Source organism: Pelmatolapia mariae, linkage group LG4 (genome assembly GCF_036321145.2).
Source record: "Pelmatolapia mariae isolate MD_Pm_ZW linkage group LG4, Pm_UMD_F_2, whole genome shotgun sequence".
Lineage (NCBI taxonomy): Eukaryota > Metazoa > Chordata > Actinopteri > Cichliformes > Cichlidae > Pelmatolapia > Pelmatolapia mariae.
Window position 1 is genome coordinate 411,148 of NC_086230.1, and position 13,280 is coordinate 424,427.

At 41.2% G+C, this 13,280-nt stretch overlaps 1 protein-coding gene across 6 annotated transcripts in view; it reads right to left on the reverse strand.

Annotated features, from left to right (window-relative positions):
• The window catches only part of prr12b (proline rich 12b), a 64,943-nt gene that overhangs the window by 39,382 nt on the left and 12,281 nt on the right, over nt 1–13,280 (reverse strand). For 2 of the 6 annotated variants that reach the window (XM_063470999.1, XM_063470998.1), the window contains exon 1: nt 6,394–6,580. The exons of the other annotated variants lie outside the window; for them this stretch is intronic. The gene's annotated coding sequence lies outside the window, so the exon portion shown is untranslated. Of the gene's footprint in view, nt 1–6,393; nt 6,581–13,280 lie in introns of those variants that run through there. 6 annotated transcript variants of the gene reach the window in all.

Genomic DNA, 13,280 nt, shown 5'->3' on the forward strand with positions numbered 1-13,280 from the left:
ATAATAAATATCAAAGTGTACAAAGAACATATAAATGTAACAGTAAAATGCAACAGTGTTGCTGTAAGACAAGACGCCAATGCTGCAGAAGATCATTAATTTGGGGATTTAGTGCACAGAGTGGTAAAATATGCATTTTATTTCAAGTTAATCATTTCAGCTGAGTGCACTCTCTGTGTTGCTGTTTATTTCAAAGTGAACAAACAAACCGCTCTGAAACTTTAAGTTGGCTATGTTTAAACATTAAATATAATGCACTTTAGTATGTTGGCAGATTTCAGTGAATAATTTTTATTGACTGATAGATACTGATGTGTGCTCTGTTTTCCAGTGGCTGCAATTCCAGCAGTGTAAAAGAGACTTTGTCCCGGTCCTGACCCAGAGTTTTATATAAGACCCAAAATTATCCTTCTTTCTGAGGAATTCAGTTTTCTTCCTCCTGGAACACTTGTGGACATGCTCTACCTTGTTATTTCACTGTGAATGTTAAAAATAAAAGTCCATCAGACGTGAAGTCGTTTTATGTCATTTATTTTGGCACGTTTCATTACAACACTTCGTGGACTAGTACAGCAGCAGGTGCAGGAGTTTGTAGTGTCTTTGATCTCCGCTGACACCGGTCAGAGGGAGCCACAGTGACTCTTGTGTGGCCGAGGTGTACCCAGTCATGATCACACTGCCTAAAAAAATAAAGATGTTGTTTCCATTACCTAAGTTTAAACAGCCCTGCAGTCTGTACTGGGGTGACAGCTGAATGTGTGCCTTATAGCATCCAGTCACTATCACATTGTTGCGTTTCAAATTTTTTTTAAAGTTTATAAATGTTGTTTGATTCTAGCTATGCTGCCACATAGCTACAAGATAAGCATGAGATCCAAGTTGTGCAATGTACCAAGAGCACTAAGACATGCAACTACAATTGTTAATGTGTCATAAGTAAATATCTGGACCTTGTGTATGTAAACATGCAGGATCCACACAGAGCCACTACCCTTCTCCTCACTAGGTAGATGAGATCACTACCTGGTCCTGTCAACACCTCTGTATAGCCCCTTTTTTATTAGTTCTTACTCGGATCGGCTCACCACGGCTCGACTTAGATCAACTGGTTTTCTATTACAATTAAGTACCATCTAATGTACCTGCTATATGGTGTGTGGCTTTTCGTCAGACTCAGTGACCATGTTGTTGTTTCCTGCAGCCATTTCCCTTGTTGTCGGGTTTCAGAAATAGATGTTTTGATTTTCGTGAACGAGACGCTCTTATGACTCATCGAGTGATGCCACTGACCAGTCAGTCGGTGGCATACAGTCTGATGACGCATTTTAGTACCCACTCGAATCGCTTGGGACCCTGGTACCAGGTACTACGACCTCATGGAAAACCCTGAAGACCGTGACAAACCATGTCGAGTCAGTCCAAATAGATCCTTATGGAAAAGGAGCTTATGTGCCTGTAGTTCAAGGAATTTCTGTTGCCATCAAGTCTGTGAGGAGGTGTAGTCAAGAGGCAAGTGAGGGCCTACAGGACTGCTTTGACACTACAGACTGAGACGTGCTCTGTGATCCACATGGGGATCACACCATCACACACTGCACCACTGACTCTATAAATTTCTTTGAAGACACCATCATCCCAACCAGGTCTGTATGCTGTTTTCCCAACAACAAGCCCTGGATCACCAGTGACCTGAAGGCCCTACTGAATGAAAAGAGGAGGATCTTCAGGTGTGGGAACAAGGACAAGTTGAGAAGAATACAGTGTGAACCGAAGGAGGGGCTGAGAAGGTGTAAAAATACATACAGAGAGAAGCTGGAGACTCCAGCTGAATAACATCAAAGAAATCTGGAGGGGGATGCAGCTGATCACCCGCCTCAATCAAAGAGATCAGCAGCAGCAAGGGGCAGCCTGCACAGAGTCACTCTGTTTTTCAATAGGCTTAGTACTGAACCCCCCCCCCCCCCCCCCCCCCCGAGTCTGCAGCTGGAAAAGGTACCAGCGCTACGGAAGACATCGTGTTCAGTGCTGGCACCAAAGAAAGCCACATCCCTTCTGGCCTTAATGACTTCAGACCACTTGCCTTGATGTCACATGTCATGAAGCTGTGTAGCCATTAACAGGTTTCGCAAACACATAGTTGCACTCCTGTAGCAGATCGTACATTATTCCCAGTTCCATGTGTTTCACCACCTCCACCTTGCACAAGTGGCTTACAAAGATGACACTAAGAACACAGGTTGGCAAGGTTAAAACATATCAGAGTAAAATTCTAACAATGATAGTTACAATTTAAAATTAGAATGTCAGCATTACTGAAGAACACATGCATACCTACAGCTACAATGGATTGGAGACTACCTGCTTTTCTCTTCACTTTTTAATAAAATCCATCCTGAACCTGTCGGTGAGTTTATGGTGCAAAAACCAAACAGTGGCCAAAAACAGTCTGAGGTTTACACTGTAAAAGGCATTTATTTCAATAAGGAAAGATCACTTGGAAGAATTTAATGTGATTTATTGAGATTGAGAAATTCATTTAGATGGAGTCCCAGCAGTGATAGGATTTAGTACAGGACCCTCCGGAGTCAAGAACGCTGTTGTTTGAGACAAGAAGATTGAGGCTTGAATAGAGCTCTGGCTGAGGTGTTCGAAGGGGAGAATGTGCGGAGCCCAGATTTAAACCTTGCAAAGCGAGTTTGATTGATCAATGAAGGCAGGCGAGAAGATGATTGGACCAGAGTGATGATGTCAGTATTGAGATTGACAGTGTGGGAAAGCGGTAGACGTGTAAACAGAAAAGCAGTCAAACACCCAGGAAAGCAGGTAAATGAGTGATTACAGATCTTCCTTATTGAACTTAATCATAAGCTTCATTATTGTTTAACCCTTTAAGATCTACCATAGAACCAAGTCCTCCAGACCTTATATTATATTTTTACATGCTGTAGTGCCATTTTTGGGAGCATTTCAAGTTGCTATACATCAATACAACCATTATAGCCCAAATTTTAATAATATGTATGCATTAAGTGCATAGTAATTACATAAATTGCAAAAAAGTGCAATAAACTACAAAAAAATTGAAAATCGTTTTTGTTTTTTTAACATATATTTCTAGTTAGAGAAATTTAAGAGGCTTATCCCTCAAAACTGTAAATACAAAAAAGTTGCACAAACTAGTTTCCCACCACAGGAAATTTATTTTAAGTGTCTTCATAGTTTTATTTTTGAAATACACCAATTTTCATATACTGCAGGAAAAACGAAAATAAATATTATTTGCAAATTTGCAAAAAAAACAGCATATGCATCAAAATAAACTATTTCCAGCAGTGCAATATGAGTCCTAAGCATCCCAGAAACGACACAGAAAGTCATAAAGTCAAACATAACTTTTAAAAACACCAGTATAGGGTCATAAGGCCACGATGTTAAAAAAAACTACATTTCCGCATATGACGTCACTTCCGGTTTCGGGCAGGTCATGGCGGACATGCGACAGTTCACGCTGATGGAGGTAGGAAGTGTTATGAACAGCTGATCGGATCGGCAAAGCGTTTTTCTGGAATATTATGTTTTTGTTGCTGCAAGCGCTTTTTATGCAGTTTTTGCAAAGCTATATGTGGAAGGAAACTGTGACCTAGGACAAGCTGATGGCATAAGATGTAAGTACAACTCCTCCGGTTTCATATGCAAAAAAAATTACGTGGTTGCAGTGCTACTGGGATTTAAAAACAGTTACGCAAAACGGAGCGTGTCCGCTCCGACCGGCTTTAAAGGGTTAAAGAGGTTCATATGGTTGTGACTAACCACCTAGTAAAGTTTAACACTAATATTTTCACTATTGTGTGTGTGTGTGTGTGAAGTGTTAGAACATTTCCTCTGTGTGATCAGTAACTGAAATATGAACTACATATGCCTTGTATATTTCTCTGCTCTTTTGTTCTAGGACAACTATCTGACCCTGAGATGGTGGTATCTGGAGCCAAATTAAGCCAGTCTGAGAAGGAACTGATTCTGTCTCATTCTGGGACTGTCCCACATGGCTCACCCATGACGTAGCACTGTCCATCCATATGTCCAGTGACCTCATCCTGTACCACATGGCTCCAGCACTTTTTCAGAGGTCCATTTTGCCCCAGTTTACATCTGTTTATGCTTCTCCACTCCCTTCAAGTTTGACTACAAATGTCCTGGGAAATTCAGAAGGGAACCAGGCAGCAGTCCATATGTCTCGTATGGGCACGGCAACGCAAAGCAAGGCTGACTCCCAGTCGTTTTCGGGAGCTATGCTGTTGCCACAAGGGGTATGAGGAGCAGGACTCTGCAGTAAAGACCCCAGCTGCTGAGATCTCAGTTTTGATTTTATTTGCATGATTTGTATTTTTAATATTTGTTTTGTAGTGTTTTAATCCACTGTGGACTGGCTGGACAACAGACAAACTAGTTAACACCTGTTGAGGTGTGGGTGTGCCCTGAGGTGGCCTATCAGCTGCTGAAAGGACCTGTTAAAAAAACTGGCTGAGCACCAAAAAGGGATGAGGGCCCAGACTCTAGAAAGTAGGAGCACGTATGAGCCAGGTGAGAGAGAGAAGGACATGCTGCCTGATCACCAGGTGAAAAGGCTTGCGTGAAGATGGGCTGATCAACACGGCACGGCCATCCATTTCACAGAAACGGCGAGCAGTGGGACACAACGCATATGATCGACACCAGGGCAGAGGTAAACCTGTACCTGTGTCCGTGAGTACTGTTTATCATTCGCTGGGTGCAGCCTTATTGGTGGGGAGGGCTCCTATGGAGGTTAGCCAGGCCAGGGGTTTTTCAGGACAATTTTATTGAGGGTTTGTTTTGGATTTTAGTTTTAAAAGAAAAAATTTGTTTTCTTGTTTAATTTTTTTAAACGGGAATAAATTTGTTTGATTAGACTTGCTCAGTGTCTTTGCCCTGGGCTCAGGTTCGCTTGCCCCCCTCGTATTAAAGGACCTTCTGGTGTGACATTCAGGCCCACCAGCTTTAGCATGTTAAATTCCTTTATAGTCACCTCTGTTTGGGCTTGTTGAGGTGAAGAGCAGCATTTAAAAAATGACGTGTCCCAGGAAGCTCACGTCAACATACAGAATGGCTATGCTACTCTGAGCCATTCACACAAGGACTACTGTCATGGTTCTGGGTCTTTGACCCACTGCTTTGTGTTTAGAGCTTTTAAACCTTGTTAATTCTTTATTGTTCTGAGTTTTGAAAAATGATTTATGTTCCTTGGTTTTAGTTTTATACCTTGGTTTCCCTGTGTTTATGAGTTATACTTATTCCATATTGTTTTCGCTGTGTATTATGTATGTCTAGTTTAAATGTCTGACATTTATCAGTTCCCTTTAGCGTCTCCCTCCTGTCCTCTTACAGTCACCTCTATATTTTGTCATTTCGTATCTTCCAAGTCCGTCATCTCTTTCTTTGTTTACCTGTTGTCTGTGTCAAGCTTATGTTTCTTAGTCTGTCAGTGTTTCTGCTTGCTGTTTTATTTTGATAGTCTCTTGTCATGTGTGCTTTATGTTCAGTTTTGCTTCCCATCTGTTGTTTTGTCTAATTTGTCCTTGCTGTGCTTCCCAGTTGACTCCACTCACCTAATCACCCTCCTGTGTATATATTATGTCAGTCTGCCTTTGTCTTTTGTTGAATCATTATACTTTTTCTCCCCTGTGTTTCCCAGCTAGTCTTTTGTGAAGCTTATACTGTCTCCAAGAGTTTGCATTTGGATCCTCTACTTGACCACTACTGGCGAGTTCAGGCCAGAATGGCAATTATGGGACTGGTGTGACACAACCTTGTCAGTGATACCCGAAACAAGCTTAACTGCGGAAAGAGTTTGATGAAGTATTTATTGTTGAATTGAAGGCTAACTTAGACCTGTACTATTATAACACACTCATGCATTTGTACTTTGCAGTAAATTGAACTAAGCTCTTGCCTTTATAACCTCTCACCTTTTCCCATGTGGTTATTTGCTAGAGAAACTACAATCAGCCATTTCAATGTTGTCCTGTTTTTGTAATTAAAGAATGCTCGTCACTGTAAGGTCAGGGAAGAGGCTGGGTGATCTCTGTGCAGTCCAATATGAACCTGACATTGGCACAGCACATCTAGAATTTCAGGGACATGGCGGGCTTGACTTTTTCCCTGCTTCTCTAGATATGAAGTGAGAATGAACACAATGAAAAGATAATTGGCCCAGGTGGTGGTATTTCTCCTGACTGTGGCAATGCACAGTTTAAACATGTAAGCAAGGAGTTGCTCCTTAATATCAGCAGTACCCTTCATTGAGTATATCAGAAACTCATCGGTTAATGTTATGATATGGGGGAGGGTTAGGGTCAGGCAGGCTTTCTCACCTACCTTCTTTGTTTTGGTCCAGTACACTAGTTGAGAAGTAGATGATGCAAAAGATCCTAAAGACACTTGGATGGAAATTTAGTGCAGAGTTTTATTTGTCCATCTGATGCATACTATCGGCTGAACAGGGCAGAAGATGGCAGAACTACGTCTTCCAACCTGGTTTCCAGGTCTTAGATTCCCAGCCTCATCCAGGGCGCCTGTAGAGATAAAGAAATTAAATACAATAAAATAATAGTCTTGGGATATTTCCACTACCTCTGAACAGACCACAGAAGAGCAATCATAACCAAAACATCTCGTTAACAACATGCCTGCAGATTCCACTCCCAGAATCCCCAACAGCTAGAAAGCAGCTGTTACAATGCATTAAATTGATGAAACTGATAATTCACTTCAATTCAGTTCAGTTTGGGTTTGTTTTTTTCAGCTAGCGCCAAATCCCAACAGTTGCTTCAAGGCACTTTATATTGTAAGATAAAGATCCTAAAATAATACTAAGATAACATATTTACAGTACTTGACAAGTGACTGTCACTGAAATATGTATGTGGAGTGATTGAAATCTGTGAGTGCATGCATATTACCTAATCAACATGAACACTCTGAACAGGCTAGTTACAAACGTACTGCTAGATACTGCTACTGTTATGTAACAGATGAGTTGTTGTTTGGGCCGAGAGGCATTTAACAGTACATATTTGATGTTGTCAACTAACATTACCATACACATTGAACAACCTAATATCCATGAGGCAAAAGCTTACCAGCGGATGGGTGTATCACGCAGTCATGATCCAGCTTCACAGCAGTAGCAGCCATATCGCTACCTTCACCAGGCAGATTGACGTTTACTCGTCATTTCATATGACCGCTTTTCAGTGGTGGAGTAGAAAAGGCTTGGGACAACACTGCTTTTTTGACAACTGATTGTGCAGCCACTGAAATAATCTTCATTGGTTATTGCATTTATGTCTATTGCATAAGTGCAAATTCAGCACCTCCTGTCTTCTGATCACCTGTATCTATTTCTTCTTAATGGCTGTCCCAACCAGGAATGAATGAAAAGATAAGTAGGGCTGTTTTTGTGTACAACAAGACCAGCCTGGCATGCTGCAAAACTTTGATATTTACACTCTGCCGTTTCTTCTGACCTGCAAAGAAGAAATCTACTATCTACTTATCACTACATATTAGGATGTTCTGCTGCTTGTTATGAGCAACTTCCGATTAAAAAAAAAAAGTGTGAAATGCACTGCAGGTTATCTTACAAAATAACGTGAAAGTAATGTAATAAGTAATGTAACAAATCCACTACTTTCTCCAGTGAGAAATTCAGTAACATGCTGCATTACTTTTAGGAAAAGTAACAAGTAATGTGAATGAAATTACTGTTTGTTTGTTTGTTTGTTTGTTTGTTTTAGTAAAGACCCCAATAATATTCATGACATGACAATTATAAGTGTATTAACAGTTTAATTTGATTTTATTGTTGTACACCAAAACATTTGGTTACATCAGTAAAATTCATAAAATTGCTACATTTAATCTTTCTGGCTAATTTAAAAAAAAAAGTATATTCTCGAAATATAAAATTTCTTCATTTCAAACTGTCTTCTTCAAAATACTTTTCAGGGGGCTTTTTAAATAGTCTGCTAATAAGGAATTGCAAGCTTATAAGTAATTCAAGCATGGACCAGGTATTCAGAATGACAATATGAAAGTTGTTGTTGTTTTTTTTAATTAACTTGTACAAAGAATGTTCCCATCCCTGCCTGCCCACCCATGAGTCCTACTACACAGTCAACAAATCCACACAGTGTTTATCTTTAAAAAAAATCAGAAGAACAAAAAATAATGGTAATGATAACAAAGAATAGAATAGAATAGAATAGAATAGAATAGAATAGCCCTTTAATGTGACTGTACATGTATAACAAAATTATAGGTGGTCCACACCAACGGTGCTGGAATAATAATTTTTAAAAAAGACATCAAAAATAAATAGCAAACAAAAGCAATATATACAGTCTAGAGGAATATATACAAAACAATAGATTAAGATTTAGCAAATAAGATTAAAAGGGTGAGTCAACTGTTCCCATACCTTCCAGTCTACTACGAAACATGTAGCAAACTTTTCAGACTTGTGTGGCACAGATCGGAGTTCTTACTGAAGACTTCCGTTCAGCAAAGTCTTCCCTTTCAGAAGTTCTTCAAGTAAAGTAGACAAACTATCTACACTATCTTGACAAAACTTCTGAAGGCTGAGGTTGACAGGGAGCTGGATCCTCACAGGGCGCCCCAGGAGTGAAGGGGATGCTTAGGAGGCCACTGAAAGTGGAAGCCAGACAGGACACCGGCAACAGCAGAGATGGACCCCCTCAGAAGGCTTGGCTGGCGGCCAGTGTGAAAGAGGCCAGCACCAAAGATGGGACCCCTCAGGAGGATAGACCAGAGAGGAGGGGCTGAGGTGGAACTCATCTGATGGTCGAGCAACTGCATCATAAGAGACCCTCTGGTCCAGGACTTCTGGAGACCAGGAACTATGTCAAAGAAGACCATCTGGAGGTTTGGCTAGGGACTGACATCAGCAGAGGTGATGGGGCACCGTGGCTTAGCTGGCAGCTGATGACGGCGACAAGGAAACAGATGATTTGGAAGGAGTGTGGTGATGATGGAGGAGGCAGAGCCCCTCCAGAATCTTGGTAAATGGCCTGTCATTGAGGCGCAAATCCTTGTGCTCTGGCAGTGTTGAAACCACGGGTTCTGGCAACATGGGCTCTGGATACTCGGGACACTCTGAGGATGCAGGATACTCAAGATACTCAAGGATGCTGGAGCAGGACATGCAGCCAACTCGAGCAAACGGGATACACACAGGACTCAGAGTACACTTGGAGGTCGCTGGAGATACCAGTTGAGGTACAGTTTTTATCGAGACCCCAACACAGAGCAACAGTCTCTGATTTCGCCAGCTCAGGAGCAGAAAACAGTTTTTAACAACAAAACTCAGAATTAACACAGACTGACTTAGAAAATAAAGCCTGAATTTTCATGTTGGACTCAAAGATACCCAGCTCATTCTCACAGTCACCAGGCTGTGAACACAAAACACAGCTAGTTTGGAAAAACAAAGTTCATTAACAGATTGGAAAGCTTCGATCACAGAAAACTGTTTTCATTTCAAGCTCAGTCTTAGTACTTGAATACTCTTAACAGAGGACACCAGTCATGGTACCATTGTGTGGCAGGCAGGATCTGGACCCAAATGCAGGGCTCGGAAGACAAAAGATAAACTCAAAGTCTACTTTAATGCTGAACGTGTTTTTAAAAATACAATACAGTAGCAAAGCATGAGCAAGGAAAAACTACAAATCTCAGAGGAAACAGAATATAGTGGCACACAATCATGAGGGACAAATGAACAGAGGATGGCTAAGACAATATAGATGTATCCAGGCAGGTTACGCTTCCTGCTCTGTTCCTCCTCTCTCTCCTTCTTGTGCTGAGTAGAAGCGCACCTACAGTTTAATTCCAGCCATTGTGGAGGCAATAACTCCTAGTAGTAGTTGTCTGACAAAAAGTGACTGCTCGTATTTAAACTGCTATAAATAACTCGTTGCTGCTATAAATTACTCATTGGCCTATACACTGAAACATATGTAAAATGTGCCCATCATGAATGTACTGTCACGACTGGGGCAGCAGGCGTGTGGAGTGTGGAGAAGGAGGACTCGAATGCAGCACTTACTTGAGAAGCAGGATAATTTATTACAGAAGACAGAACACAAAGTGGGGATGGCAAAACAGAACTGAGAGGAGAACTGCAGGGAGAGCACACAGTGGAGACACGAAGAGGTTCGCGGAGCAACGCAGAAACACAGGGTAACACAAAGGATGAACACAGACGACGCGACAAGGAACACAGGCAGGCACACATTAGAAATACACAGAGGGAGACTGGGAAATCACACACAGGTGGGAGACACAGCTGGACCTGATTAGCCTGACGAGACAGGGGAACACTAACACCAGGGACCAACAGAGGGAGCCCCAACCCAAAACCCAGTATCCAAAACACAAACCAGCCCAAACCAGCCCACAAATAATAATAATAATAACATCAATAATACACTAAACACAAAATCACTGAGTCAGGACTCAGGACCATGACATGTATACATTTTACAAGGTCAAGTTATATTGAGTCACAAACAACTTTCTTGTCATAAGGTAGAAACCAAATAAGCTTTTGGCAGAGTGACTTTTACAGATCCTTTATCCAGTTAAAAGTCTTACTAACATCAAAGTTACTCCCCAAGTGGCAAGGACTCTTCATGGTCACACGATGAGTGGGGAACGTTGACTATGAAGTGGTGGGGTCGGACGGGGGAGAAGTCACACAGGTTTATCAACTCAACCTCCTCAAAGCAAGCAGAGGCTGAAACCGCTTCCTCGTAGTGGTGCAACGGATCAAAAATCTCACGGTTCGGATCGGATCACGGTTTTAAGTCACGGGCAGTGTTGGGCAAGTTACTTTGAAAAAGTAATTCAATTATAGTTACTAGTTACTTCTTCAAAAAAGTAACTGAGTTAGTAACTGAGTTACAATATTCTAAAAGTAATTAATTACTTGAAAAGTAACTATTGCGTTACTTTAAAAAAAAATAAAATAAAAAAAAAACGTTTAACCCTCTGGGGTCCAGGGTATAATTGGCCATTTTTTTACTACTTTTGATTTTCCGTCCACATTTTACCTTTAAAAACTATTTACTTTGCCTTGTTTGGTATCATTCTTTTCAGCACAACCTCATGTGTCTGAATTTACAGTTATGTTTTCATGTTGACATACAGTATTAACACCATTGATCTAAAATCAGACAAAAACCATAAAATCAGAGTAGAAAAAGTTATATTTTTTACTGTAACAACCACAAACATCTTTAATGAATCATATTTCATAACTTTAAATGCAAATATTAATTGTCAATTTTAAAATCCTATGCACAAGTTTTGCAAACACAGTTATTTGCATCCATTTACCTTTTACCCTTTTTTAAAATAACCATTTCAAACTATTTACAGAACAATCAGCTGTTCTTCAATAAGATGCCACACAAATTATTTGTGCCACTCCAAAAAAATAATTTCTGTCCACTATAAAGGAGAACATCACAGCAGGTCTGACAGCAGCAGGTGTATCACTCCTTTTTCTACCTGGAGACAGCAGTCGCCTCATTGCTCTGACACACAACACAAAACACAACACTACACACTAACTACACAAGACAACACATTAACTACACACTTCAAACACACTAAACGTCACAAATCTCTCACATCTCAAAACTCGCTCTCTCTCTTTTTCTGCTCCCTCTCACTCTCTCTCCGTCACTCCTAAAACGTCCTTTGTGGGGGGTTTTTTTGCTCATAAGCAGAGAGTGCTTGCTAGCGCTAACGTGGCGAAACTATTGAGGAAAAAACGCCGCGTATATATTGTTTATCATGACTCTGGTTTTACGTGGCCTATCAGCACAATTTAAAAACTGGCACCTTGTTGCTTTGTCTTTAAGTGGTCGTGTGATTAGCTTACCACGACTACTTTATTCTTCCTCAGTCAAACAGCAGCACTCATGCGATTGTTTTGCCCTCTTAGCTCCAGGTGTTGTGCTAGACAGTGATCGTGATTACCGTCCGCGGGAGCGCGCAGCTGCTTAAAGCTGTAGCGTCCAGATTACTTACGTGGTCAGCTACTGCAACTGATATAAGATGCAGTAAGCTGAACACAGCTTCAACCGTCTGTTGAAAAATAGTAAGGGACCACGTTTCCTTGTTAGTAACTGTAACGGCGTTGTAACGATAGGAATAGTAATTAGTTAGATTACTCGTTACTGAAAAAAGTAACGCCGTTAGTAATGCCGTTACTTGTAATGCCGTTATTCCCATCACTGGTCACGGATCGGATAAATTTTCGGATCAGCGAAAAAAGATAAAAGACAAAAAATTAACATTTACTTATTGAAGTATTTTTTGCCTGTTAAAACATTCAACTCAAGACTCATTCCACGCAATTATTTAAAAAAAATGATGGTACAATATAGGGCAGCATAGGGCTTTGTATCTACCACTCAATTCAATTCAGTTTTATTTATAAAGCGCCAAATCACAACAACAGTCGCCTCAAGGCGCTTTATATTGTAAGGTAGACCCTACAATAATACATACCGCTCATTATATCGCACTCCGCTGTGATATAACGAGCGGTCATGGTCACGTAGCTTTCCGTTGCCCTGGAGCTCCAACCATTTGTAGTAGTTAGGGCAACAGAAGACGCCTGGGACAGCTCAGCCATAACTTAAAACTTTTCCTGCTCATACATGCTTGGAACGATCATGCCACTAAAGTGGACGCGAACGGGATATCATAGCGTGGCTCAAGCATGTTCATCATAGATTAAACTCCTTGTTTTGCACAACAGAATACGGCCTCCCGTCTGCAGCTAAACAACCCAGTAGCTTTTGTAATAGCTTTAGCCCGGTCAGACTGGGCAGCAAAGGGCTGCTTAAATACCGCAAACTCCTCTGCTCCGCCACTTGGACCGCTAGCGCTGACCATAACTATCGCTTGACAGACCCACCACGCGCACCATACACATACTTTTTTTCTTCTTTTTCGAATCTTCGGATCACGTGCGTGCCGAACCATGGAGTGGGATCAGTTCAGATTACGGATCAACCGTGATCTGTTGCACCACTACTTCCTGGTGAGCCTGGTGAAGGAGAGAGATGAGTTGCACCATACATACCTTTTTCCATCGTGATAGCCAGCTCACACAGGCCCACAGAGTGAATGTTGCTGCATTGCATTTTGTAGATGTGTTCTCCCCC